Genomic DNA, 24,657 nt, shown 5'->3' with positions numbered 1-24,657 from the left:
CAGACAGGATGGCAGTTTGAAAAACTAGGCCCCAAACAGTACATAATGCAAAGAAAAAAAAGAGGTGCAACATGGAATTAGTATTAATTCGTCCCCACTGGAATCCACAACCACAGGTCCCTCTGTACGTTCTGGAGGCTGGTCTCCCTGGAAGAGTTGATAATTCATTTTATGAACATCATCTTCTCTACATTTTGTGGAAGCAACCTCCTACGCCTTTCGCTGACAAGGTTCCCGGCTGCACTAAACACTCTTTCGGAGTACACACTGGAGGGGGGGCAACTCAGGTAAAATAGAGCCAGTTTGTACAGGGACCTCCAAATTGCTTCTTTTTCCTGCCAGTACAGGTACAGACTGTCTGACATGCCTACTTGGATGCTGTCACCGATGTAATCCTTTAACAGACAGACGCACGCTTGTCGCTGCTGCTTTAAGGATGCAGGTGCGGCTACAGCCCACACATTTCACAAAGAGAAAAAAAAAGAAGAATTTTTTTATTGTTTGTGGAGCGCACTTTGAGGGTTACACCACCCTTTAACAGACAAACGCACGCTTGTCGCTGCTGCTTTGAGGATGCAAGTGCGGCTACAGCCCACACATTTCACAAAGACAGAAAAAAAAAGAAGAATTTTTTTATTGTTTGTGGAGCGCACTTTGAGGGTTACACCACCCTTTAACAGACAGACGCACACTTGTCGCTGCTGCTTTGAGGACAGTATCATATGCAGTGACAGTAGACTTGTCAGAAATTGTTGGGACGTCCTTCAGTCCGGACCAGATGTCCAAACCGGCCCTTGACTTATGACACAGGCGCACTCTTGGCGCTGCTACTGTGTTGATGCACGTGCGGCTACATCGCACACAAGTCACAAACACATAAAAAAAATAGTTTTTTATTTTTTGGAGCACTTTGAGGGTTACACCACCCTTTAACAGACAGACGCACGCTTGTCACTGCTGCTTTGAGGATGCAAGTGCGGCTACAGCCCACACATTTCACAAAGAGAAATAAAAAGAATAATTTTTTTATTGTTTGTGGAGCGCACTTTGAGGGTTACACCACCCTTTAACAGACAGACGCACGCTTGTCGTTGCTGCTTTGAGGATGCAAGTGCAGCTACAGCCCACACATTTCACAAAGAGAAAAAAAAAGAAGAATTTTTTTATTGTTTGTGGAGCGCACTTTGAGGGTTACACCACCCTTTAACAGACAGACGCACGCTTGTCGCTGCTGCTTTGAGGATGAAGGTGGAATCTAGATGGGATTTGGAACCGGGGACACACTACCTCCATCAATTGTCTAAATCCCACTGCACTAATGGCGGATACCGGACGCACGTCTAACACCAACATAGCAGTCAAGGCCTCAGTTATACGTTTTGCTTCAGGATGACTGCTGTCATACTTCATCCTCATCGCTAGGGACTGTTGGAGGGTCAATTGTTTAGTAAAAGTAGTGGTGTTCCTACTTCCTCTCTGGGATGATGAACAACTCCCAGCAGCAGCAACAGCACTAGGAGGAAGTGGTTCTTGATCTTTCCCTATTTTATTTTTACCGGAGAAAGTTTGGTCCTCCATTTATGTTATATTGATATATACGTGCGGCTAAGGTGCACACAAACACAGAAAATATTTTTTTTATTTTTGTTGGACACTAGTGCACTTTGTGGGTTATACCACGCTTTAAGAAATGAGCCAGCCGGCCCTTTACTAATGGGAAACAGGCGCACGCTTGACGCTGCTCCTTTGTTGATGCACGTGCAGCCACAGTGCACACAATTCACAAACACAGAAAATATTTTTTTATTTTGTTTGGCGTGCCCTTTGGGGGTTACAGCACCCTTTAACGGACAAGCCAGCCGGCCCTTTACTTATGACACAGGCGCACGCTTGGCACAACTTTGTTGATGCACGTGCTGCTACTGCGCACACAATTCACAAACACAAAAAAATATATTTTTTTATTTTGTTTGGAATGCCCCTTGGGGGTTACAGCACCCTTTAACGGACAAGCCAGCTGGCCCTTTACTTATGGGACACAGGCGCACGCTTGGCGCTGCTCCTTTGTTGATGCACGTGCAGCCACAGTGCACACAATTCACAAACACAGAAAATATTTTTTTATTTTGTTTGGAGTGTACTTTGGGGGTTACAGCACCCTTTAACGGTCAAGCGAGCCGGCCCTTTACTTATGACACAGGCGCACGCTTGGCACTACTTTGTTGATGCACGTGCGGCTACTGCGCACACAATTCACAAACACAGAAAATATTTTTTTATTTGGTTTGGAGTGTACTTTGGGGGTTACAGCACCCTTTAACGGTCAAGCCAGCCGGCCCTTTACTTATGACACAGGCGCACGCTTGGCACTACTTTGTTGATGCACGTGCGGCTACTGCGCACACAATTCACAAACACAGAAAAAATATTTTTTTCTTAGCACTTGGGGGGAGCACCCCTGATGGACAGACCACCCCCTGGACAACACTACAGCACCCCTTTAGGACTGGGACACTGCACAGGACTTTGGAGTGGACACTATGGACAACTGACTGCACAACACAGTCCAGCCAGCCCCTATGGACTTTGAAGTAGTGGACACAGCCCCTATTGACAACAGCAGCACAGTACAACACAGCCAGCCCCTATGGACTTTGAAGTAGTGGACACAGCCCCTATGGACAACAGCAGCACAGCACAACACTACACTGCACTACACTACACTACACTACACAGCCCAGCCAGCCCTAACTCCCACCCTCCCTCTTCACTGTCCACAGCCGAGTGAGAAAATGGCGCCGACGCGGGTACCTTATATAGGATCCAAAACCCGCGAGACCCGGAAGGCGGGATGATGACGTTTTGCCTCGATTTCAGATCCGAGTCAGGCGGGAAAAGTCAAGCCTGACTCGGATCGGCCTCGGATCGGGGGGGCTCGGGGGGGTTCGGATTTCAGAAATCTGAACCTGCTCACCCCTACTTTAAAGGCATTGTTTTCACTAACTTTACAAGATATTTTACAACATTAAAACACTGCACGGCATGATTGTGCAAATTAATTAAATAGCAATGAAATGTTTGCACCAAACACATTTTTTAGAATTAAGTACAATAACAATATTCTTTTCCGTAGTTTTGTAAAATAAATCTATTAACATGATCCTGATACATTAACAACAGATGTGCAAGCTTAAAAGGAAAACAAGCAAGATATTATTCAACTGCTTGGAATTCATCTTTCACACCTTATCTTGCTAAGGGTAAAAGGTCAAAACAGTTTTCCACATATTGAATGAAATCGTACAAATAATACGTGACAGGTCTCTCTGTTTTGTCAAGATTTTGGAACTCCTTCCATTTGGCTTTAAATATTCTCATGCAGAGTAATCTAATCTTATTTCCCAATGTCAGTGGGAAGGAAACGGGCCCGGAGATAACACTGCCTCCTAAAACTACTAGATGGCTACAACAATTCCCAAGTTTCGGAAGTTCTATGATAGACAACATTGTATTCTTTTTATTGTCATATTTAGTACATGTAAACATTTTACGTTCCCCTTTATTCTTTTCCTCTTGACTAACAAGATTAAGATTTGAGGCATCCCATACTGTGGTGGGAAATTTATAAAACAAAGTTTGTATGCCAGAGGACTGGAGTTCAAATGTTAATGGGAAGACATTGCACACACTTCATTACATCTATTTAAAGAGAGCAGCATAATGTGAGCTTGCCATTGTTCAACAACAGTCTACAACCTTTGTAATTTCTTGACCATTGATGTTCTGTTAATTAATGCTGACAATGATAATTTTGAGTTGTATAGCATGAGGAGGAAAAGATGACTGCACATCACAAAGACAACAAAACCTTCCCTAAATTATATTTTACCCTGTGGTTGACCCATTTACTGGTGCCATCAGATCCTTCTTTGCAAGTCTGTAGGCAGTTGGATGCTTAGTGCTTACCCTTGTGACCTATTTTCCACTGAAATCATAAATCAACCATGATTCATGTAGAAATCAACTTGTAAGGTTGAAACTATTGGTGTCACAGCATATATATTCCTTATCAGCAGAATGTCATGTTGCCAAAAATATTACTTTTATAGACTGTGTACGTTGTTACATTCAGTGTTACAGAATTCAAATAGAAAGTTAATAATACTCTCCAATAATTAATTTAAAATTACTTTGCACATATCTATATGACCATGTCGGAACCAGCAGGAATGTTGTCGACATTGTTAAAAATTTCTATCAGTATTTTCGTTACAATTGTCTGAACAAATTGTTTGATTTAGCAGCTATAACTAGGGTGATTTATTTTCAGTGAGTACACTAGAACATCCTACATACAGGTTCTATAATAATCACACTAAGGAAATTATGATTTATAAGTAGAAATGTCTTCATCAGATCTGAGTACTCTACATGAAATAACACAATACACTGTGTTCACCTTTACACACAAACTAAAAGCTATAGAAGTGCGGATACTTATTAAATCAGTTTGTAAAATGAACCTCAGTAGATTTGTTAATCTCTAACAGTTAGATCCCATGGGGTGACATTTGTTTCCCTATGTATTACAATGGCCTTTCATAGACTCTGTGAGCTATAGACAGCTGCTATAGTTAATTATTGATAATGCAACTAATTATCATTTTGAAAAGTAACACAATATTGAAACTGATGGGAAAAGATAAAGAAATAATTAATAGGCCTCTTCCATGCAATATTAAATATTTAATGTACTGTTTACTGCACAGTTCCTCTAGAAACAAATAACTACAATACTACAATTGTTCTTCACATTTTTGTTTATTTTAGAATATAAATAATGCTAATGATATATTATACACTATATTGATGATGGTGTTCCTAGAGTCACACAGTCTCTTTAATTTGGATGCATGTAGAGGCGCATCCCACATGACATATAAGTGTAAGTACACTCTTTTCTATATGCATCTTACCCTACATATATTTGATGCAAAATGTAACCAACGAGAGAGAGAGAGAGAGAGAGAGAGAGAGAGAGAGAGAGAGAGAGACTATATACTGTATGTAGTTTTTTATGTAACTGTTTGTTTAGTTACCTATTTTGATAGAATTACTTTTACACTTGACAGGGTTAATTCAATCTTCTGGAGCCATTTCTTAACATATTAGTTTAGAATCAATCCAAGCTATTTTTAATCAAAATAGTATTCAGAATATGATTCCTAAAGATTATATTTTGCTAGATTTGCGATACATATCTGGTCCCTATGACAGATTGCATTCGCACTTGAGCTGCCTGGATAATCTAAAGTCAGTTGACCTTTAATAAAGGGGAGGGAAATGCCATCCTTAAAAGAGGCACAGCAGGTCACCTTAATATGCTTCTATCCTTAAAAACACACCAAGGAGTTTAAGCATTGCTTTAATCATTGCTGAAAAAATAATCTGCAAGGAACAAACAGATATGTGTTTATATTAAATATGAATATAATCTTTGTGTTTCACTAATGTTGCTTTGGACAAACACAGATGGCAAAGTCTGGGGGCTACAAATTAATATTTTAAGGAAACGAATGAACACATATTAAGTAAACATTTTATTACCTTATTAACCTGTAATATAAGGCTGTTGTTTTCTACTTTTAACATATGAAAATCAAGGTTAACTTTAATCTGTAGTTGAAAGTATAAATGTTTGCTACATTAAGGATTATGTTTAACCAGATGGCAAACTTGTAGGTCTTTATTTTGTACCATTGCTCCATTTTTTATCCCAAAGCAAACTTAGGTATGTAGATAGGCGTAGATTTGCGCAGTACTGACAGCCAGGTGAATCTTTTCCAAACAACACCCCAATGAAACAAGGTTAATAATTGCAGCCCAGTGTTGGAACTAAAAATATGAGTGCAAAAAATATGCTCCAGTATAAAAGATACATCGATTTATCAAATGTCCTCTGCTTGTAGTCCATCTACTGTACATACTCAGCTATACACTTTTGTGCTTAGCTTAACATTTGCAACAAAATGTTATGCATACATAATACTGCAAGAACCAGAGCAATACTACTGCCTTGGAAATAGCTGTCACTCCCCCATCCCTCCCCTCATGACCCATATAATCCAGCAATTGAATAATGGTTCCAGTTCCAAGGATGTTTCTGAAAATGATGGCAGGAAGGAACAATGGACCTGTTTCAATGGTGGACTCTAATCAGTAGCAGCGGTGAATTTGGCCGCTGGGGTCAGAGGAACTCTGTCTTCCAAAGCAATCACTGACACCGGCACGCCCCGGACACGGCTGCAGCTCGGTTCTTCATGCAATTCCAATCTGCTTCTCCCAGCGGTGACCATTGGGACACATGAGCAGTGCATCTTGGACGCATGCGAATAAGAAAAACATTCTGCACTTGAGCCTGATGTTTTACTTGCTTCTGGGTCTGAATTCAGCCCAATGTCTCTTACAACAACTTAATAATGGACTCTATACAGGTATCACCTAATAACTAGCATTCAGTATGCAGCTGTTCATAAAACTTGTTTGCCCATCAGCCTGAGACCAATGAGGGACACTGGGGGAGATGTATTTAGTCTTCAAGTGAAAAAGTTGCCCATAACAACCAATTAGCTTTTAGCTATAATTTACAGTATTAAGTACATTCTATTTTAGAAAATGATAGGTAGAAGCTCTTTAAATGGTTTGATACATCTCCCCCACTGTGAGGTACAGCCAGGACCAGATTATAGGCGGGATGGTAGGGGCGGTTGTCTCGGGCCCCCACACATAGGGGGCCCCCACACACTGTCCTTCGCCCTTGGAAACTTCCTCCGATGAACCAATTTTATTTTCTTTTAATGGAGCCGCCTGCAGCAGCCTCCCGGCATTTGGCACCGCCTCCTTTTTATAGACCCGCGAATCGCACCAGTGACCTGGGTCCTAGTCCAACCTCTGCTGCTGCCTCAGTGCCTCTGACAACAGGAAATGTAAGAAGATAAGTAATGCATATGTATATATATATATATATATATATATATACACACACACTATATATGTATATATAAATATTGAATCTGGAGTAGAGCACCTAACTTGCTTATATACCCTTCTATTTGTGTATTTCCAATAATGACTTCAAAATACAAAGTGCTAGTTCACAAATATAAAGTGCTAAGTGTATACATAAAATTCAGAAATTACTAAACATCTCCAAATCACTTAATACTCATATAAATATTAAAAAATTTATAAAAAATGTATAAATATGTAAAAGTGCAATTCAAAGTGTGTATAAAAGATCTCAAATATACAAATAATTCATACATACACCAGTATGTTTCAATAAGTATGTGCAATAAAGGTCATAAAGGTCATAACCATATACATGGGATAGTATGCATAAAATCCACAAATAAATACGCATGTATAAGAAAAAAACTTTTTTGGAAAGTACACAAAAACATCAAATAAAATAAGGGTAAAAATGGCTTATCTGATCATAACAAATGGTACGTTCATGAAAGGTGAAGAATAGGAGCCTCCATCACGTTTCGTCCATTCCTTGGACTTCTTCAAGGTATACAAGAGCTCCTGTGGGGTGTCTGATATTTATACACCCTGTCCTGTGGCGAGCTGCTCTCTACTCTCTACCCTTTCATGAACTTACCACTTTTTATGATCAGATAAGCCAAATTTACAATTATTTTGTTTAATGCTCTTAGGGCACTTTTTCAAACAGTATTTTTGTATATGTATATTTGTGGATTTTATGCATACTATCCTACATGTATGAGGATATTCCTTTTGTCTTTGAATAAAAATTGTTTTTATATATTTTATACACAAATTTTATGATTATTTTTGCACTTTTTTATAATCTTGATAATTAATGCACTGCTGTACACATAAATGAATTTTTTTATTTTTTATTTTGTATTAAGATTCTCACACACATTGTGAATTACACTTTTATCACCTTGTAAATATTACGAGTCTTAAGTCATTTGGAGTTTTTATTATTTTCATATGAATTGTATTTATACACTCAGCACTTTATGCCTGTCACTTAGAACTTTATATTGTAAGATTGCTATTGCAAATATACGAATACAAGGGTATATAAGCACGTGAGGTGCTCTATTCCACTTTCAGTATTTGCATTTGTTTACATGTAACAGATCACCACTGATACATTTTCTACTGGTTGAGCTGACACCCATATTGCTGGGGAGTGCTTGGCAAATATATTTACTGTATATATTTTCTTTTTTGCTATATTATTAGCCGCACGTGCATCAACAAAGTAGCGCCAAGCGTGTGCCTGTGTCATAAGTAAACATTTTCTTCTGTGTTTGTGAATTGTCTGCACTGTACGTGCATCCTCAAAGTAGCAGCGCCAAGCGTGCGTCTGTCTGTTAAAGGGTGGTGTAACCTCCAAAGTGCACTCCAACAAAAATAAAACATTTTCTTCTGTGTTTGTGAATTGTGTGCACTGTACATGCATCAACAAAGGAGCAGCGCCAAGCGTGTGCCTGTGTTCCATAAGTCTGTTAAAGGGTGGTGTAACCCCCAAAGCGCGCTCCACAAAAAATAAACAATTCTTTTTTTTCTGTGTTTGTGTGCGAAATGTATGCGCAGTAGCCGCACATGCATCAACACAGTAGCAGCGGCAAACATGCACCTGTGTCATAAGCCAAGGGCCGGTTTGGACATCTGGTCCAGACTGAAGGACGTGCCAACAATTTCTGACATGTCTACTGTCACTGCATATGATACTGTCACCACTGACAGAATGGTGGAGGATTACATTGGTGACAGCATCCAAGTAGGGATGTCAGACAGTCCGTACCTGTACTGGCAGGAAAAAGAGGCAATTTGGAGGCCCCTGTACAAACTGGCTCTATTTTACCTGAGTTGCCCCCCCTCCAGTGTGTACTCCGAAAGAGTGTTTAGTGCAGCCAGGAACCTTGTCAGCGAAAGGCGTAGGAGGTTGCTTCCACAAAATGTGGAGAAGATGATGTTCATAAAATGAATTATCAACTCTTCCAGGGAGACCAGCCTCCAGAACGTACAGAGGGACCAGTGGTGGTGGATTCCAGTGGGGAAGAATTAATGAGGATGAGGATGTACACAACACTGATGAGGGTGAGGAATCGGTGGATGAGGAGGATGAGGACGACATCTTGCCTCCGTAGAGCCAGTTTGTGCAGGGACAGATTAATTGCCAGCTTGTTTTGTGGGGGCCCAAACGAACCATTAATTTCATCCACAGTCGTGTGGCAGACCCTGGTGCTGAAATGATAGGTTTGCTAAAGTGTGCATGTCCTGTTTATACAACATAAGGGTGGGTGGGAGGGCCCAAGGACAATTCCATCTTGCACCTCTTTTTTTCTTTGCAGTATGTACTGTTTGGGGCCTAGTTTTTCAAACTGCCATCCTGCCTGCCACTGCAGTGTCACTCCTAGATGGGTCACTTGTTTGTGCCGCCCACTCGTGTCGCTTAGTGTAGTCATCCAGCTAACTCGGTGCAACCTTTTGGACATAAAAACACTATTGTGAGGTGTGAGGTTTTCAGAATAGACTGGAAATGAGTGGAAATTAAGGTTATTGAGGTTAATAATAAAATAGGAGCAGAAAAACCCACAAATTCTGTGATTTTAGCTGTGTTTATGCTTTTTTTTAAAAAAAATACAGATCCAAAACACAAAACCTAGAACCCAAAACACGGAAGGGTGGTTTTGGCAAAATCAATCCAGATCCAAAACACAAAGAAAGATCCAGATCCAAAACCAAAACACAAAAAGTAGCCGGTGAACACCCCTAATAAATATATATATATATTTACATATAGTCAATCCAAACAACTGGCGTGTTGAAAAAACAAAACCATAGGTAATCTATATCAACTGGTTTAGTGAAATAAAGTGCAAAAATGTGCAATATACTGTATATACGTGCTGTATTAATCAATAAATATATAGTGAAATAAAGTACATAAAATAATTAGTTTTAGCTTCCAGAAATAGCTTTAAAACAATTTATTCACATGTATAAAAAAGAAGGGCCAAACATATATCAACAAAATCAAATTCAGTAAATCCGCAAGGATTAATTATAGCAGCGGCTAGTTAATTTACAATTGTGCAAACAGTGCTGAAAAGTGCTATGTGCTGTGCAAAATATATAAACAATCCTTTTGTTGTTTCATACAGCTTTTAGATAATTAATGTACTTAATAAATACCATAAAAAGCTTTCACAGAACTATAGGTCAATCATAAAAATACACAGAGGAAAATAAATGACATATTTAAAAGTAATAAGAATTATTTTAAAAAAATGCTCATCTGATAAAATAGTTCAAAGTTCATAAGGCAGGAGGAGGCAGCTTCCCAACATGTTTCATCCACTTAGGACTTCATATGAATTGTATTTATACACTCAGCACTTTATGACTGTCACTTAGCACTTTATATTGTAAGATTGCTATTGCAAATATGCGAATACAAGGGTATATAAACACGTCAGGCGCTCTATTCTAGTTTCAATATGTGCATTTGTTTACATGTAACAGATCACCACTGATACATTTTCTACTGGTTGAGCTGACACCCATATTGTTGGGGAGTGCTTGGCATATATATTTTCTTTTTAGTTTGATCTATGTAATAAATTAACATATACGCATGTGAGAAATACATCAAAAGTACCGTCCGCAAGGTTCTGTACTAAATTGGCGCTGTAATCTTCCTCTGCATATATATATATATATATATATATATATATATATTAGGGGTGAGCGGGTTCGGATTTCTGAAATCCGAACCCCGCCGAGCCCCCCCGATCCGAGGCCGATCCGAGTCAGGCTCGACTTTTCCCGCCTGACTCGGATCTGAAATCGAGGCAAAACGTCATCATCCCGCCTTCCGGGTCTCGCGGGTTTTGGATCCTATATAAGGTACCCGCGTCGGCGCCATTTTCTCACTCGGCTGTGGACAGTGAAGAGGGAGGGTGGGAGTTAGGGCTGGCTGGGCTGTGTAGTGTAGTGTAGTGCAGAGTAGTGTTGTGCTGTGCTGTGCTGCTGTTGTCCACTATTTCAAAGTCTATAGGGGCTGGCTGTGTTGTGCTGTGCTGCTGTTGTTAATAGGGGCTGTGTCCACTACTTCAAAGTCCATAGGGGTTGGGTGGACTGTGTTGTGCAGTCAGTTCTCCACAGGGGCTGTGTCCACTCCAAAGTCCTGTGCAGTGTCCCAGTCCTAAAGGGGTGCTGTAGTGTTGTCCAGGGGGTGCTCTGTCCATCAGGGGTGCTCCCCCCAAGTGCTAAAAAAATAATATTTTTTCTGTGTTTGTGAATTGTGTGCACAGTAGCCGCACATGCATCAACAAAGTAGTGCCAAGCGTGCACCTGTGTCATAAGTAAAGGGCCGGCTGGCTTGACCGTTAAAGGGTGCTGTAACCCCCAAAGTACACTCCAGTCCAAACCCAAAAAAAAAATATTTTCTGTGTTTGTGAATTGTGTGCGCAGTAGCCGCACGTGCATCAGCAAAGTAGTGCCAAGCGTGCGCCTGTGTCATAAGTAAAGGGCCGGCTGGCTTGACCGTTAAAGGGTGCTGTAACCCCCAAAGTACACTCCAGTCCAAACCCAAAAAAAAAATATTTTCTGTGTTTGTGAATTGTGTGCGCAGTAGCCGCACGTGCATCAACAAAGTAGAGCCAAGCGAGCGCCTGTGTCATAAATAAAGGGCCGGCTGGCTTGACCGTTAAAGGGTGCTGTAACCCCCAAAGTACACTCCAGTCCAAACCCAAAAAAAAAATATTTTCTGTGTTTGTGAATTGTGTGCGCAGTAGCCGCACGTGCATCAGCAAAGTAGTGCCAAGCGTGCGCCTGTGTCATAAGTAAAGGACCGGCTGGCTTGACCGTTAAAGGGTGCTGTAACCCCCAAAGTACACTCCAGTCCAAACCAAAAAAAAAAATATTTTCTGTGTTTGTGAATTGTGTGCGCAGTAGCCGCACGAGCATCAACAAAGTAGTGCCAAGCGTGCGCCTGTGTCATAAGTAAAGGGCCGGCTGGCTTGACCGTTAAAGGGTGCTGTAACCCCCAAAGTACACTCCAAACCAAATAACAAAATATTTTTTCTGTGTTTGTGAATTGTGTGCGCAGTAGCCGCACGTGCATCAACAAAGTAGTGCCAAGCGTGCGCCTGTGTCATAAGTAAAGGGCCGGCTGGCTTGACCATTAAAAGGTGCTGTAACCCCCAAAGTACACTCCAAACCAAATAACAAAATATTTTTTCTGTGTTTGTGAATTGTGTGCGCAGTAGCCGCACGTGCATCAACAAAGTAGTACCAAGCGTGCGCCTGTGTCATAAGTAAAGGGCCGGCTGGCTTGACCGTTAAAGGGTGCTGTAACCCCCAAAGTACACTCCAAACCAAATAAAAAAATATTTTCTGTGTTTGTGAATTGTGTGCGCAGTAGCCGCACGTGCATCAACAAAGTAGTGCCAAGCGTGCGCCTGTGTCATAAGTAAAGGGCCGGCTGGCTTGACCGTTAAAGGGTGCTGTAACCCCCAAAGTACACTCCAGTCCAAACCAAAAAAATATATATTTTCTGTGTTTGTGACTTGTGTGCACTGTAGCTGCACGTGCATCAACAAAGGAGCAGCGCCAAGCGTGCGCCTGTGTCCCATAAGTAAAGAGCCGGCTGGCTCATTTCTTAAAGGGTGGTGTAACCCACAAAGTGCACTACTCTCCAGCAAAAATAAAAAAATATTTTCTTTGTTTGTGTGCGCTTTAGCCGCACGTATATATCAATATAACATAAATGGAGGACCAAACTTTCTCTGATAAAAATAAAATAGGGAAAGATCAAGAACCACTTCCTCCAAGCGTGCGTCTGTCTGTTAAAGGGTGTTGTAAACCTCAAAGTGCGCTCCACAAACAATTAAAATATTCTTTTTTTTTCTGTCTTTGTGAATTGTGTGGGCTGTAGCCGCACCTGCATCCTCAAAGCAGCAGCGACAAGCGTGCGCCTGTCTGTTAAAGGGTGGTGTAACCCTCAAAGTGCGCTCCACAAACAATAAAAAAATTCTTATTTTTTTTTCTGTCTTTGTGAAATGTGTGGGCTGTAGCCGCACCTGCATCCTTAAAGCAGCAGCGACAAGCGTGCATCTGTCTGTTAAAGGGTGGTGTAACCCTCAAAGTGTGCTCCACAAACAATAAAAATATTCTTTTTTTTCTGTCTTTGTGAAATGTGTGGGCTGTAGCTGCACCTGCATCCTTAAAGCAGCAGCGACAAGCGTGCGTCTGTCTGTTAAAGGGTGGTGTAACCCTCAAAGTGCGCTCCACAAACAATAAAAATATTCTTCTTTTTTTTTCTGTCTTTGTGAATTGTGTGGGATGTAGCCGCACTTGCATCCTCAAAGCAGCAGCGACAAGCGTGCGTCTGTCTGTTAAAGGGTGGTGTAACCCTCAAAGTGCTCCAAAAATTAAAAAATATTTTTTTAATGTGTTTGTGACTTGAGTGCGATGTAGCCGCACGTGCAGCAACACAGTAGCAGCGCCAAGCGTGCACCTGTGTCATAAGTCAAGGGCCGGTTAGGACATCTGGTCCGGACTGAAGGACGTGCCAACAATTTCTGACAAGTCTACTGTCACTGCATATGATACTGTTCTCAAAGCAGCAGCGACAAGCGTGCGACTGTCTGTTAAAGGGTGGTGTAACCCTCAAAGTGCGCTCCACAAACAATTAAAAAATTATTTTTTTTTTTCTATCTTTGGGAAATGTGTGGGCTGTAGCCACACCTGCATCCTTAAAGCAGCAGCGTCAAGCGTGCGTCTGTCTGTTAAAGGGTGGTGTAACCCTCAAAGTGCGCTCCACAAACAATAAAAAAATTCTTATTTTTTTTTCTGTCTTTGTGAAATGTGTGGGCTGTAGCCGCACCTGCATCCTTAAAGCAGCAGCGACAAGCGTGCGTCTGTCTGTTAAAGGATTACATCGGTGACAGCATCCAAGTAGGCATGTCAGACAGTCCATACCTGTACTGGCAGGCAAAAGAAGCAATTTGGAGGTCCCTGTACAAACTGGCTCTATTTTACCTGAGTTGCCCCCCCTCCAGTGTGTACTCCGAAAGAGTGATTAGTGCAGTCGGGAACCTTGTCAGCAAAAGGCGTAGGAGGTTGCTTCCACAAAATGTGGAGAAGATGATGTTCATAAAATTAATTATCAGCTCTTCCAGGGAGACCAGCCTCCAGAACGTACAGAGGGACCTGTGGTTGTGGATTCCAGCGGGGACTAATTAATACTCTGAGGATGAGGATGTACACAACACTGAAGAGGGTGAGGAATCGGAGGATGAGGACGACATCTTGCCTCCGTAGAGCCAGTTTGTGCAGCGACAGATTAATTGCCAGCTTGTTTTGTGGGGGCCCAAACGAACCAATCATTTCAGCCACAGTCGTGTGGCAGACCCTGGCGCTGAAATGTTTGGTTTGTTAAAGTGTGCATGTCCTGTTTATACAACATAAGGGTGGGTGGGAGAACAATTCCATCTTGCACCTCTTTTTTTTCTTTGCATTATGTACTGTTTGGGGCCTAGTTTTTCAAACTGCCATCCTGTCTGCCACTGCAGTGTCACTCCTAGATGGGCCACTTGTTTGTGCCGCCCACTCGTGTCGCTTCGCATAGTCATCCAGCTACCTCGGTGCAACCTTTTGGACATAAAAACACTATTGTGAGGTGTGAGGTGTTCAGAATAGACTGGAAATGAGTGGAAATTAAGGTTATTGAGGTTAATAATAGCATAGGAGCAGAAAATCACACAAATTCTGTGATTTTAGCTGTTTTTATGCTTTTTTAAAAAAAAATACAGATCCAAAACACAAAACCCAGAACCCAAAACACGGAAGGGTGGTTTTGGCAAAACCAATCCAGATCCAAAACACGAAGAAAGATCCAGATCCAAAACCAAGACACAAAACACGAAACGTGGCCGGTGCACACCCCTAATATATATATATATAAATATATATATATATATATATACACACACACACTAGATCGAAATTCAGCATATTATGGCAGTATTCCTTGCAAGAAAGAATAAGCCTGGTTCATTCTTTCTTGCATGGAATGTTGTGTATGCGCTGGTATTTATTATTATTATCATTTATTTATATGGTGCCACAAGTGTTCAGCAGCACCTTACAAAGTATATTAACAAAGTAACCAGCGACTTACAATACAATACAAAGCAGGACATGGACATGGATAATAAACTAGCTATATTAGCGACCTTTACACCCACATAAGCAGCCAAGTGTTAGTTTCCCTAGTGGGGAGTAAGAGACAAATGAAAATACAGTAGGGAGAAGCACAAGAGGGTAGAGGGCACTGCTCGAAAGAGCTTACAGTCTAAAAGGAAGGGGCAGACAAACAAGAGTGACACAGATGGTGTACGCGGGGAGGAAGGAAGATGTAGCAGCAAGTTAGGATGTGAGCTGGAAGGCTTTAATGAAGTAGTGGGTCTTAAGAGCTTGTTTGAATGATTGTAGAGAGGTGCAGAGTCTGATGGGGAGAGGGAGGGAGTTCCAAAGGTGGGGAGCAGCACGGGGAAAATCTTGGAGGCGGGAGTGGGAGGAAGTAATCAATTGGCATGAAAGGCGGCATGTATTAAGTAAATGAAGAGGGCGGACAGAAGAGTGAAGGGAGATGATATCAGAGATGTAAATGGGAGCGGAATGGGTGAGGGCTTTGTAAGTTAATGTGAGAATCTTGAATTGGATTCTGAAAGGGAAGGGGAGCCATTGGAGAGTTTGTAGGAGAGGGGAGGCAGATGTAGAGTGTTTGGAGAGGAAGATGAGCCAAGCAGCAGCATTGAGGACAGACTGGAGAGGAGAGAGATGGGATTTGGGGAGGCCAGATAGGAGGAGGTTACAGTAGTCCAATCTGGAGATAACCAGTGAATATATGAGGGATTTGGTGGCATCCTGGGTGAGATAGGGTCTGATCTTGGAAATATTCTTGAGATGGAAATGACAGGATTGTGAGAGGTTCTGAAGGAGAGGGAAGAGTCCAGGATGACTCCAAGACAATGCACTTTGGGACTAGATGAGATAGTTATGCCATCTATTGATAAAGAAATAGTGGGAAATTAGGTTATGTGGGAAGGTGGGAAGATGATCAGCTCAGTCTTAAACATATTAAGTTTGAGAAATTGCTGGGACATCCACGAAGAGATGGCAGAGAATCAGTTGGAGATACAAGTCAGTAGAGAGGGGAAAAGATCAGGGGAGGAAAGGTAGATCTGAGTATCATCAGCGTAGAGATGATAATGGAGGTCAAAAGAGCAGATCAGTTTACATAGAGAGGACGTATAGAGAGAGAATAGGAGAGGTCCAATAACTGAACCTTGGGGAACACCTCCTGTGGGGGGGAGGAGGAGTCATGAGTGGAAACAGAGAAATAATGGTCAGAGAGGTAGGAGAACAGCCAGGAGAGAGCAGTGTCACGTAGACCAAGGGAGTGAAGGATATGCAGCAGGAGAGGGTGGTCCACAGTGTCAAAAGCAGCAGAGAGGTCAAGGAGAATGAGCAGGGAGTAGTGGACCTTGAATTTGGCAGCAAAGAGGTCATTGCTGTCTTTCGTGAGGGCTATTTCTGTGGAGTGGAGAGAACAGAAGCCAGACTGAAAAGTGTCAAGGAGGGAGTGGGAGGAAAGAAATGTAGTGAAGTGGTTGTAAGCAATACGCTCAAGGAGTTTGGATGCAAAAGGGAGGAGAGAGATGCGTTGGTAGTTAGAGAGAATGTTGGGATCAAAGGTTGGTTTTTTAAGAATGGGGGAGACAAGTGCATGCTTGAATGCAGAAGGGACAGTTCCAGAAGAGAGGGAGAGATTAAGGAGGTGGGCAAGATGGGTGAAAGCAGAAGGATAGAGGTAGTGGAGGATGTGGGAGGGGATGGGGTCAAGGGGGAGGTGGAAGGGGGGGGGGACTGGATGAGGGCCATTACTTCCTCTCCAGATGCAGGGGAGAAAAATGTCAAGGTTGGTAAAATTGATGGGGAGGGGTGATCCAGAAAAGGAGGAGGTGTAGAGCTGGGGGACTGGTTGGATATGATATCCTGACATATGGAATAAATTTTAGAAGTAAAATAGGTAGCAAAGTCAATGGCAGCAAGGAGGGGAGACGAGGAGGGGGTGGACGGAGGAGGGAGTTGAAGGTGGAAAAGAGACACTGGGCATTTGAGAACTGGGAGGAGATGAGATTCTTGAAATATGACTGTTTAGAGAGGAAAAGGGCAGCACTGTAGGATGACAGCAGAAATTTTAAATGGAGAAAATCAGCCTGAGAGCTTGATTTTCTCCACTGTCGCTCAGCGGTTCGTGAATATTTTTGAGGTATCTGGTGCATTTGGAATGCCAGGGTTGAGGTGTGGAATTGCGAGGGTGAGTAATGATCGCCGGAGCAACAGAGTCAAGAGCAGAAGTAAGGGAGGCATTGTATAGAGAAGAAGCTTGTTCAGGGAAGGAGAAAGAGAGGATAGGGGAGAGAAGTGAGTGAAGTAGGGAAGAAAAGAAAGCAGTGTCAACAGCTTCAATGTTATGCTAAGTGATGGCTGCTTTCGGAGGTAGAGGAGGGGAAGGAGAGAGGGATAGGTTAAAAGAGAGAAGGTGATGGTCAGAGAGGGGGAATGGGGAATTAGAGTAGGCAGAAATATCACAACGGTGAGTGAATACCAGATCAAGCATATGCCCACTCGCATGGGAGGGTGAGGAGGTCCATTGTGAGAGACCAAATGAAGAAGAGAGGGTGAGGAGTTTGGAGGCAGAGGATTATGTGGGGATATCATTTGGAATATTGAAATCACCTAGGATAATAGAGGGAAGGTCTGAGGAGAGAAAGTGAGTGAGCAAGGAAGCAAAGTTGTCAAGGAACTTGGAGGGAGGGCCAGGGAGATGGTAAATTACAGGGAGATGGTAAATGAGGTGTACTGGTTGGAAGAGGCGTATAGCATTAACTTCAAATGTAGAGAATGTAATGCATGATTCTGAGTTGGTATGAGCAACCATGGGATAGAAGGACCCCAACACCACCCCCATGGCGACCTCCAGGCCAGTGGGTTTGGGAGAAGGTGAGGCCCCCATAGGAGAGAGCTGCAGGAGAAGTGGTGTCAGAGTGTATAATCCAGGTTTCAGTAATGGCAAGGTGATTCAAGGAGTTAGAGATGAAAAGGTCATGGGTGGGGACCAGTTTGTTACAGACTGAACTGGCATTCCAGAGGACACAGGATAGAGTGACAGATAGGAGAGATAGTGATAGGAGAGATGTGAATGAGATTATTAGGGTTGCTATAGCGTGGAGATGAGATTACTTTGGGAGACCGAGATGAATAGAGTGTAGAGATCATGCGGGCTCCTGTGCTAGGAGGGGAACCAGTAGAAGGTGGGCAGGGAGGGAGATTAAGGAGACGTGGATGGAGGTGGGGTGAAGTGACAGGAAAAGAAGTGAGGGAGGAGAGATTAGCAGTGGGGTAGTTGGATCCTGGGGGGGTATAAAAGAAAGAAAATGGAGTAGTGGGAGAAGAGGGGGAGGAAGGCAGAGAGAGAAGGGGAGATAGAGAGGTGGAAGAGACCAGGGGAAAAGGATAGAGGTGGAATCAGGGGGCAGAACAAAAGATTAGGTAGAAACTGAGTGAAGGGAGGAGTTGAAGACAACATGGTCATGGTAAGGATGAGGTAAATAGGGTAGTAATCTTTGAAAGTATGAATGAAGAAAGAATGTAAGAGAACGTGCAGATTTCCAGAAATGTAAGTAAAAGTACAGCGTGGGGGGGGGAGGTGTCAGCACAACAAATATATATATTTTTTTATAGTAAAAGTGTAGATTTGATGGGAGCGGAACTTGAATATTAGAGTAGACAGTGGTAGTAGCTAAATGATATAGGACTAGGAAAAAGAGCTAAAGTAAAAGACATTATTAGAGAGGTAAACTGACATTAACAGTGTTCATTAAGATTATCTGTTAAGCACAAATAGTAACAAGTGAGGCACAAAGTTTTTGTAGCAACCAAACAGAGGCCCTGATTCAGAGCCGGTCACTCTGACAGAGCGCTCGCTCTGAATCAGGGCCGGTCTTTTTTTTTGACCACCCACAGCTATAGCGAGCGGCCAGGAAGATGGTCGCGATGGTCAAGACCATCGCGACCATCGGGCTTGCGACGAGACCCTTGTGGTAGGGTCTCGTTGCCGCAAGCCCCAGAGAGCTTTCGGCTCAAACAGAGCACTGCCGCAAGCACTGCAATCACATCTCACATGTGGCTCCTGCAATGACAGGACTCACGTGGGTCTAAGTCATTCACGGAGAGGAAGGGTAACTGTAAACACATACCCTTCCTCCTGTCCAAGCTGGATTTGGGTATTTGTTTTTTTGTTTATAATCCTATGGATGCCTACATGGACCGAAGAGGACGTGATCTATGGTATTTATTTTAAAAGTGCCATGCATTCTACTGGAGAAGGGGACATGAATGGCTACAGGGATTCTAGATGAGTATGCGTGAATGTGAGTGTGCATGTATGCTTTAATAATACTTTACTATCACGGTGTGTGTGTTGTGGTTCGTTTATTATTTATTTTGCAGGTGAACTACAGGTACCAGTGGGCCCTTAAAGCCCCACATGTTGGTACTTGTGGTTCTCCAAGTATCAGCATGTGGGGGAGGCTTGTTGGGACCTGTAGTTCTTCAGCAAAAGAGAATATTATTACATCTTTTTTTACATACACTTTAACACAATCAACCCAGCACCCACCGGCCAGGGGTGAGGGGATAGCCCCTGGCTATCACCCCAGGCCTGGGGTGTCCTGGAGAGGGGGACTCCTTAATTCCCCAGGGATCGCCAGCCTGGACTGACTAGCGGTCAGGTGTAATGCTTTGGCCAGGGGACCCAGTGAAAGGGTTCCCATGGCGGTGCCATTACACCCTCGCTAGAAAGAGTCCAGTGCTGGTTGTGGAAAATACAGGTGACCCCTACTCATTTTGTCCCCTGTATTTCCACAACCAGGACCAAGCTCAGCAAAGCCTTGTGCTGATTCATAAAATACAGGGGACGCCTATGCATTTTTCCCTTGTACTTTAAGAACCAGGACAGGCTCTACAGAGCCTGGGCTGGTTTTGCTTGTGGGGGAGGGGGCATGTCAATTTCTTTTTACATTTTACTGTTACTACTTTTTTAACACACATAAGTCTTCATGGATCTCATTGATCTGTGAAGGTTTTTTTATAACTGTGACCTTTTAATGCTAGTCGCATTAAAAAGTTAGAGTTTACATAGGGAAATACTACTCGCACAGATTCACAATAGCCTCAACCTCACAAGTTCGTAGGCTATTACATTTGGCAAGTTGAGGGACGAACTTGGACCTTTAAATGTGTGAGAAGGCCCGGGTTTGTCACGCAGGAAAAACTTGCACCCTATTACATTTGGCAAAGTAACTTTGTTTTTTAGTTCATTCATTGACCTCTAGAGGTTATTCAGTTGCTCTACTTAATGCTTCAAACTTTTGTGAGACTTCTGTGGACTACACATCAAGTTCTTTATTTACTATATTGTTATCCCCAAAGTCTTTACCTTGGATTTTTAAAATAATTGAAGTGTTTCCACTGTTTACAAAAGCAGAGTTTTGAAGGGTGTGGGGGTTCCTTTCCTTATGTACCTAGTCCCAGGGTAATAGATCGATAACCTCCTGGCTGCAGAAACTTTGATACACAATATAAATTGGCAACTGTAATATAAGATAATAACAAGGAGATATAGGCACGGCCAGCGCTACCATTAGGCAACTTTAGGCAGCTGCCTAAGGGTGCCGGACCCTGGAGGATGCCGCTGAGACTACCAAACAAAAAAGAAGGATGTCTCTGAAAGAGAGACATCCTTCTTTTACACTGCACTTGTGCAGCTGCTGGTCTAATCAGCCAAAAGCCACCAATATCTGTCCTGTCTGCACTGACTCCAGGCTACCAGTCTCTCATGGCCCCTGGGCTGTCAGCATCAGAGGCTCAAAGGGTCAAAGCTAATGTGTGCTGTCACTGTGTGCTGACGGAGACCCAAGAGGGAAGGGGTGGCCACCACACTGCCTGTATGTTCCCTGTCTCTGACTGCAGAGAGTGCAGGGCAGGGTCGTGTCAAGGGGTCATGTCAGAAGAACTTTCCTGTCTGTCATGTATCTAAATTCAGTGGAACATACAGGCAGTGTGGTCGCCACCCCTTCCCTCTCCTTGGGTCTTCTCCTAACCTGGGAGTTCCAGCCTGTGAATCACGAATGGAGCTCCGCCCCCTCCAGACTACACGAGGAGCTGCTGTCACATTACTTGGTGAGGAAAATTTATATGTATGTGTGCATGTATATAAGTGTGTGCCTGTATGTATGTACAGTATGTATGTATATAGGCGTGTGTCCCTATGTATGTATGTATGTGTGTATATAGGTGTGTGTCCCTATGTATGTATGCATGTATATAGGTGTGTGTCCCTATGTTTGTATGTGTGTGTAGGTGCGTGACCCTATGTATGTATGTGTATATAGATGTGTGTCCCTGTGTATGTATGTGTGTATATAGGTGTGTGTCTGTGTATGCATGTATGTGTGTGTCCTGTGTATACATGTATGTACAGCCATGGCCAAAAGTTTTGAGAATGACACAAGTATTTGTTTTCACAAAGTTTGCTGCTTCAGTGTTTTTAGACCTTTTTGTCAGATGTTACTATAGTATAGTGAAGTAAAATTACAGGCATTTCATAAGTGTCAAAGGCTTTTATTGACAATTACAATAAGTGTATACATAGACTCAATATTTGCAGTGTTGACCCTTCTTTTTCAACATCTCTGCAATTCGCACTCCCATGCTGTCAATCAACTTCTGGGCCACATACTGACTGATGGCTGCCCATTCTACCCTAATCAATGCTTGGAGTTTGTCAGAATTTGTGGGGTTTTGTTTGTTCACCCGCCTCTTGAGGACTGACCACAAGTTCTCAATGGGATTAGGGTCTGGGGTTGTTTTGTTCCCCAAGCCACTTAGTTAACACTTTTGCCTTATGGCAAGGTGCTCCATTATGCTGGAAAAGGCATTGTTCATCACTAAGCTGTTCTTGGATGGTTGGGAGAAGTTGCTCTTGGAGGATGTTTTGGTACCATTATTTATTCATGGCTGTGTTCTTAGGCAAAATTGTGAGTGAGCCCACTCCCTTGGCTGAGAAGCAACCCCACACATGAATGGCCTCAGGATGCTTTACTGTTGGCATGACACAGGACTGATGGTAGTGCTCACATTTCCTTCTCTCAGACAAGCGTTTTTCCAGATGCCCCAAACAATCAGAAAGGGGATTCATCAGAAAAAATAACTATACCCCAGTCCTCAGCAGTCCAATCCCTGTACCTTTTGCAGAATATCAGTCTGTCCCTGATGTTTTTCCTAGAGAGAAGTGGCTTCTTTGCTGCCCTTCTTGACACCAGGCCATCCTCCAGAAGTCTTTGTCCTGTGTCATGCCAACAGTAAAGCATCCTGAGACCATTCATGTGTGGGATTGCTTCTCAGCCAAGGGAGTGGGCTCACTCTGGACAGTAATATGCCACACATCAGGGACCTCAAAACGTAATATGCCACATAGCTGTGCCCTTAATACATCCTGACAGCAGTGCCACATTCACAAAATGCCACACATAAGTGCCCAATATGTAATTATGCCACATATAAGTGCCCAATATGTAATTATGCCACACATACGTGCCACATTACATATTTATGCCACACATAAGAACCGCAATACATAATTTTGACACACATCAATGCCACAATGCACATCAGTGTCTCCAATCCAATAATCATACCATAACAAGTGTAAATACAATCGTTTACCTCAGACCAGGTTGACGCAGTCAGAGGCCATAAATTGGTGCTGGCTGTGGAACTTAGGGCCTGATTCAGAGCCACTCGTAAGCGTCAGCTCGTTCGCTCCGAGCGATGTTTGCCCAACTGCGCATGCGTACGGATCATTATACGCTTGCGCGAACCAGTCAGTGCGGCCGGAATTCATGTGCTCGCAAAATAGCGAATGCCTGATAATTTGAGTGACAGGATGAGGCGTATGTGGGTGGTAACAGGGGAAGGTGCTTGAAAACGGAGAGTGGAGATCAGAACGCAGGCGTGCTTAAAGGTCAAAACGGGCGTTTTAAGGGTGTGCATAATTAATACAGCAGCGTCATTGACCACGTCACTGGGTTATTTTATAGCCAGAACTGCTCGCAAAATTGTGGTAGCAAAAACCAACCACAAGAATAGCGAGCAGTTCATACCCTGGTCGATGTACTCGATTAATCTAATAAATAGCGGATATGACGTAGGATGCGAGCGGCCAGGGGGCGTAGTTTCCCAAAAAACGACCGCAAGTTTTGTTCGCTCGTTCAGACCTAGAGGCGTGAACAGACCGCAAACAGCGAACGGTTCATTTGAATAGCCACTCCTATTTTCTGGACGAGCGAGCGCAAATAGCAACCGGCTCTGAATCAGGCCCTTAGACTACAAAATAGCCATGGAGACAGAAAACAGATGTCTCATTATAGGAGAAAGTGCGGCACTACCTTCCTCCAATCCAAATGACTCTCATTCGGAGCTCAGCGTGGCATGCAAAAGGGGCCAGGGGGTATTTTTCCATATGCAAGATGGGCAGTGAGCAGTGCCCTGCTGAACCAACACATCCTGTCAGTAAATCTATTATACATTGTTGTATACTCAGAGAACACACTTTGCCCATTCACCTCCACCTCCATTTACAATCCCCAATATTTACCCCCAGTAACCCATTCACCCATCCTGTCAACACCCATTAACCCATTTATCAAACATTACCTTCCCCCATCCATCACCCAAGAATCCATGAATTAACCCCCGATTAAGCCATTCCCTCATAAACCCACCAATCCCCACTGAGAATCCATTAATCTATTCCTCTCCATTCCATTATCTTGTCACCCTCCCAGCACCCAGTAGCACTTTCATCCACTCTATCAGCTTATATAAAGATCTCCCCACACAGTACTCATCAACCTATTTACTCATTACCCCCCCACTCAGCACCTAATTATTTCCCCCCACCCAGCAATGATTAACCCATTAATCAATCATGTCACACACATCCCAGCATCCACTAAAGCACTAATTAATCCTGTCAGCACTCATTCTCCTCACACACGCATACATACACAGGGACACACACATACTCACACCTATATACATACAGCCATACCCAAAAGTTTTGAGAATGACACAAGAATTACTTTTCACAAAGTTTGCTGCTTCAGTGTTTTTAGACCTTTTTGTCAGATGTTACTATAGTATACTGAAGTAAAATTATAAGCATTTCATAAGTGTCAAAGGCCGTTATGGACAATTACATTAAGTTTATGCAAAGAGTCAATATTTGTAGTGGGATGTGGTGATGATGCGGCCGCCGGTCTCAATGCCGATAGCAGAATCCCGGCAAGGGATGTAACATAGGCGGCGAAATACTGACGTCTATGTTAATCCCAACACCGAAATGCAGAGGACGACAGCAAAATTGAAGGCAAGTCTGGGGTGCCCTTAGCGTTAGCTGCAGGGGGGAAG

Source organism: Taudactylus pleione, unplaced genomic scaffold (assembly GCF_031769625.1).
Source record: "Taudactylus pleione unplaced genomic scaffold, aTauple2 ptg000117l, whole genome shotgun sequence".
Lineage (NCBI taxonomy): Eukaryota > Metazoa > Chordata > Amphibia > Anura > Myobatrachidae > Taudactylus > Taudactylus pleione.
This window is presented reverse-complemented; position numbering follows the sequence as displayed.